Here is a 6,000-nt window from a genome sequence, read left to right on the forward strand (position 1 = left end):
TTCATCTCATTGTAAATTTAACAATCCCCAATAAAAAACAAACACTTTGATATGCAAAGTTCAGCAAGGAGGACTATATTAGAAAAACTTTGGTTAAATACACTTGTTTTTAAAGAAGTTTATAAGCTTTAATCCTTAAATCTGCACAAAGACTTTTGGAACATGTTGAATATCAAGACTGACAAAATAGGAATGAAATTGTTCTATTTGTGTCCCCTTCTACACTTTCCCTTTGGTTTCCCCTCCACTTGAAGAATGTTTTATTAATTATTTCCCCCACCAAATCAATAATTGCCCACTATCCTACCATTCTACCACACCTCCCATAATCCCTTCCTGATAACAAGTATGTATAGGTGGTCAAAATAAATCAACACATTGGTATTATCTGAGAATGAATATCTGACTCTGCGTCTCAGTTCCATTATCTCTTTTGCCAAGAAGTTTAAAGTATATTTTATCATCAGCCTTTTGAAGTCACTTTTATTCACTCCTCGATCAGGACTCTGAGACCTTTCCAAGTTGTTTTCTTTCATTTTATGTAAATGATTCTCTTGATTCTGTCCATTTCACTCTCCAGTACTTGGCAACAGTTTCCTCAGGTTCCTCCAAATCTATTATATTGGTCATTTCTATCAGCACAATAATATTCCATTACATTTCTATGTCATGATAAATGCAGCCATTCTTTGATTGGGGGGGGCACACTCTAGTTTCCAGCCATGCTAATCTATTTGCTTCATACAGGATATTCCATTTCCTGCTTACTGTCTTTGCAAAAGTTATCCCTCAGGTCTAGAACATTCTCCCTCTTTGCTACTACCTCTTGGAATCTTAGTTAACTTAAAGGATTATTTCAGGTGCAACATCCTCCAAAGGCTCTTCATTTTTCTTGCTCTTCCAAAAATGTACTTTGTATATATTTTATATTTACTTACCCATGTACATGTGGTTTCAGATAGGGTGAGGAAAGTGATTCACTCAATTCTATCCCACTTCAGGGAAGTGATGGGATACCTTATCAGTCAATTCAATTATAGACCCTAGACTAAATGGTAGGGAGGGAACTAGAACTTGAATGTTCAACTTAAAACAACTCTGAGGTTGTATTTTACATCCTAAAAACTGGCAAAGATGACAAAAGATGAGAATAGTCAAAATCAGAGGGATTATGGGGAGATAGGCACAACACCAGTGCATTGTTGGTGGAGCTATGAATTAGTACAACCATTTTGAAGCAATTTGAAATTATACAGATAAAGTGATTAAAATGGTTATATCCTTTGACACAAAGATTTCATTACTAGGCTTAAACCCCAAGGAAGCCATTTATATACCCCACAATATTTATAGCATCACTTTTTGTAATAGGAAAGAAAGTCTCTGCTCATTGATTAGGGAGTAGATAAACAAACTGCAGCACATGAATGTAATGGGATATTACTGTGCTGTAAGAAATGATGAATGTGATGAATACAGAAAAACATCAATATTGATACAGAGGGAAGAGAGCCAAGAACATAATGACTTTATATACATGGGGGGGGGGAACCATGCAAAACTATAAAAGCAAGCATGACTAGAAGGAATGTGAGAAGACACTCCCATCTTTCCTTTTTGGGATACTAATTCTGTAAGTGTTGTATATGATACATATTTTAAAATTTTTTTCCTATATTGATCAGTTATCCTTATTTTTCCTCACTTTTTTCCTCTGAAAAATTCTAATTGTTGCCCAAGATCAAACAGCTAATAAGTGTCTGAGTTATTTCTCTGGACGGAGGTAGCATTCTTTGTCAAGTCCTTCAGAATTGTCCTGGATCATTGTATTACTGAGAGTAGCTACATGTTTCACACGAACTCCAAAGAATGTCTTCTCCCATAAAGCCTGATCAATAGATAAGAAAGAAAATAAAGCTCATCCTGATGCCTACCTGACTTTACAACATTGCCCAGGGAATGGGAAGATGTTGAGAATTTTGATAGACTATGTCACAATTGGCTATTTACCAATTAGAGATGTATCCATCTCCAGATATCTAGGCTTCAGATTTCCTTAGCTACAAAATGAGGAAATTGTATTCGAGTGTAATGTAGTAGAAAAATCACTGGTTTGGGAGTCAGACAATCATGTTTAGATTTCCAGACTTGCTCCTTGGGTTAGGTTGCCTGACTTGTCCATCTTCAGAAACTTCTTCTTCCTGGATGATTGCCTCAGTCCAGGAATTTGCATCCTGAAAGTACACTCTGCCTTTGAGCCACTTTCCAGAACTACCACTTAAGCCCAAACTATGGAGCCACATCTTTGTGTTTCTCATCAGGCTGTAATTCAGACTTCTCTATCATGGCTCTTTATGACATAACTTCCCCTTTCCCTCTCCCTTCTCCTTTCAGCTTCCTTTTATGGGTTATCTTCCCCTGCTAGAATGTAAGCTCCTCCAGGGCAAGGATTCTTTTTCTTTTTACTTGTATTTGTATGACCAGTGCTTAGCACAGTTCCTGGCATATAGTAAGTGTATAATAAATGTTTGTTGTCTGATAGACTGAAAAAAAATCTAATTGTTTTGTAGGGTAGCTTTTGGTAAGGAGAGGAGATATACTGGGGAAACTATAATGATAGGAAAAATACACCAATAAAAATGTACTTTTAAAAATCAAACCTGGAATGACATTGCACCAGAACTGTGTAGAATTGTGTTCAGGTAAGCTGAAGAAATCTGAAGAGCCCCAGGCATCATTCATAAAATATCAAATGAATTGAAAAGGGACAGATTTAAGAAAGTGGAGCAAAAGTGGTTTCCTAGCACACTAGTAAGGAAAAAATGCCTTGTGGGATGAGAGTGAGTGTGAGTGGAGTGGGGTAGGAATTATGAGAGAAAGAGGGGCATTGGCTTGAAAACCTTTCTTAAGTTAAAGGGTCCATAGGATTTGGGATGCTCCATCTTCCTATCAGTGTCCTATCTGAATCCCTGGTTAAGTCGATGGCAGTGTCTACTTTGGGAGTCATGGCCAGAAGTTTGTAGATTTCTCTATGCCTTAGGGATACTACAGGGGCATATCCAAGAATAAGAAAAAAGGACTTCCAGCAACTCCAAGCTCTGAGTTACCCCTCTGACACATCTGTTCTCTCTAAGCTTAAGCCAGTTTTCCCTGTAGTATGTGCTTACTTGCCGGAGAGTTAGTCACGAACAACTGGCCTTATTGTTCCATGTTAATAAATATATCTTTCTAAAGGCTAAAGCAGCTCCACCTGAGCCCCTCTGCCTTTTTAGTAAAGAACTCTGGAGGGAGGGGTAGGGTGGCCGCATGCCCAGAGAAAGTGCTCAGCATACTATCTTTGGCACACATGCCATAGGTTCACCATCACTGCCTAAGGGAATCCCTAGAACCCTGAAGGGAAAATGTAGCCAAGCTCTGGGGTTTTGACTTCTCATTGAGAAAGTTGGGATAAGTATCCTCAGAACTTCCATTCCTTGAAAACAGAAACTGTTTCATTTATGTCTTTGTATCTTGAGCATTTAGTTCAACACATGTAGGCACTGATACACAGTAAATACTTAAATGATTATTGAATTGTGATGAGCTGTATTTAACCAGAGTTTTATGTTCTTTAATATTATCTTCATTTATGTAGGCATGGTCAGTTTGCACAGTAATCTTTTGTATATACTTTCTATGCTCTGCATCACTTCATAAAAGTTTTTCCAAGCTTTCTTGGAATTATTCATATTTGTAGTTTCTCGTGGCTCAGCCTCCTCTTTTTACAGATGAGGAAAATGGAGGTATAGAGGGAAAGTGACTTACCCATGTTCACACTGAGAGATATAGTGGTTGAACTTGAGACTAGAACCCAGATTTTCTGACTCCCAGGACAGAATTCTTTCCATCATGGCTGCCTTGCAGCTGCTTTCTTGTTAAGTCAGGTAGGCTGTCGGGTCAAATTGTGGGTGATGATTATAAATTCCAAAGATTCTTCTTCCCCAGGCTCTCAAGTGACCCCAGACTCACTTATTTCCTTTTCTCTCTAGGACTCGGCTTCTCCATCAACCCAATGACATGAGGTAGTGGAGAGAACACTGGTTTTAGAATCAGATCATTTGAATCCAAGTACTGGCTCTGTCACTTAGTAATGGGGTGACTTTTGGGCAAGTCTCATTTTTACTCATCTGGAAAATAGCATGAATACTTGAACTACCTATCTCAGGACTATTGTGAGACAAGCCTTCCCTTACAAAATGTTAAAATGCCCTATGTAAGTGTGAGCTATTACTATTATAATAATTTTTGTTTTATCTTTGTAACCTTAGTGCCTAGCATGCTCTCTTGCACATAGCAGGCGCTTTTAATAAATGCTTATGAATTGTATTGAATGAAGCACTTTATGTGATCTATCTTTAGAAGAAAAAAAACTGGTAAAAAACGATAGACTTTCTGCTTAGGAAATCAGTTTATCTGTATCCAGTTAGGCTACTGAAAGCTAAGTTCATCTCTACAAAACTCATTTTCCCCCTCCAGGGACTTAAAGTCAGACGGAGCTAATAAAGGACATTGCTTGTAACATTCCCCTTCCTTTGTCCCCAGGCATTAGAACGATGGCTCCAGAGATTCTGAGTCTTCTCAACTCTAAATACAGCTTCTTCCCTTAATTACAAGAGACTGAACAATCACACTGGCTTTTTGGTTTATTTAAACTGGTTGCCAGAGATTTCCAACTTTTTTCTCCTCCCAAATCAGGGATCTCAATTATTGTTTTAATTGTAACAGGGAGAAAGGAAAACAGTTGATTAATGTAAACATGTCAAATAAGAAAATTGCTTCCCTTCCATGTGAGTGAAGCTATTACTACCTACAGAGTTATTTGCTCCCTGAAAAGCTACTGAATTTGGAGATCCCTGTGGCCAGCCCACTAAGATGATCATATATTAGTGCTAGAAATAACTTTTTCAAAAGACTTGGCACTATATTAGTTGCCTCTGATATAGTTATTTTTTCTGAATACGGCTTAACAAGCATTTAATTACTACCATTTTCTTTTTTTTTTTAAACCCTTAACTTCTGTGTATGGGTTCCTAGGTGGAAGAGTGGTAAGGGTGGGCAATGGGGGTCAAGTGACTTGCCCAGGGTCACACAGCTTGGAAGTGTCTGAGGCCGGATTTGAACCTAGGACCTCCCGTCTCTAGGTCTGGCTCTCAATCCACTGAGCTACCCAGCTGCCCCCTAAATACTACAATTTTCTGAAAGAAAAAGAAAATGTAGCCTTACTTTCAGAAGACAATCTCATAAATAATGTCCGTGAAGCTTAGTTTATTTAGGGAGTCTGGTACAGAGGGTTTACAGAGGTGTGGCAGTGTTTACATGGTATGCATGTATGGAGGGGGAAAGAATTACATTTGGACACCTGTGTTTAAATCCTGTCTCTATGACGTACCACTTGTATCAGTTTGAGACACTTTTCTTGAGACACTCTTCTCTGGGTTCCAGTTTCCTCTAATGATGGGATTGGAAGGCAGGATGGTACAGTGGGAAAAATGCTGGATTTGGCATTTGATGCCCTGGGTTCAAATCCTACCTTGATAATTATTGCCTTTGGATAATCAGCTAATCACTGTAGGCCTCAGCTTTCTCAGGTGTAAAAGGGAGGGAGATTGGACTAGAATCTAATTTAAATTCTTCAAGCTTTAAATCCTATGACTTTATATCTGTTTAAATGAGCAAAATGGAGGAAGAAGAACAGCCTGACATCATCCTCAAGTAACAGTATGGCTGGGCCTTGCAAAGATCCCAGATTTGTCAGCAAGGAATCCCAGGGGATCAGTGTTGTTTGAATGAGGATCTTTCCCCCTGAAATTTCCCTATTTCAGAAATAATGAATTTTGAAAGCAAAAGAAAGAATACCTGAATTCCCCGAGGGTCACTCCACTATGTAGGAAACCAAACCCAACAAAGAAGAAATGAAGTAGAAAAATGAAGTAGAAATAGAAGAGACCTACCTTAATACCA

This window comes from Gracilinanus agilis, chromosome 1, assembly GCF_016433145.1.
Source record: "Gracilinanus agilis isolate LMUSP501 chromosome 1, AgileGrace, whole genome shotgun sequence".
Taxonomy (NCBI): domain Eukaryota; kingdom Metazoa; phylum Chordata; class Mammalia; order Didelphimorphia; family Didelphidae; genus Gracilinanus; species Gracilinanus agilis.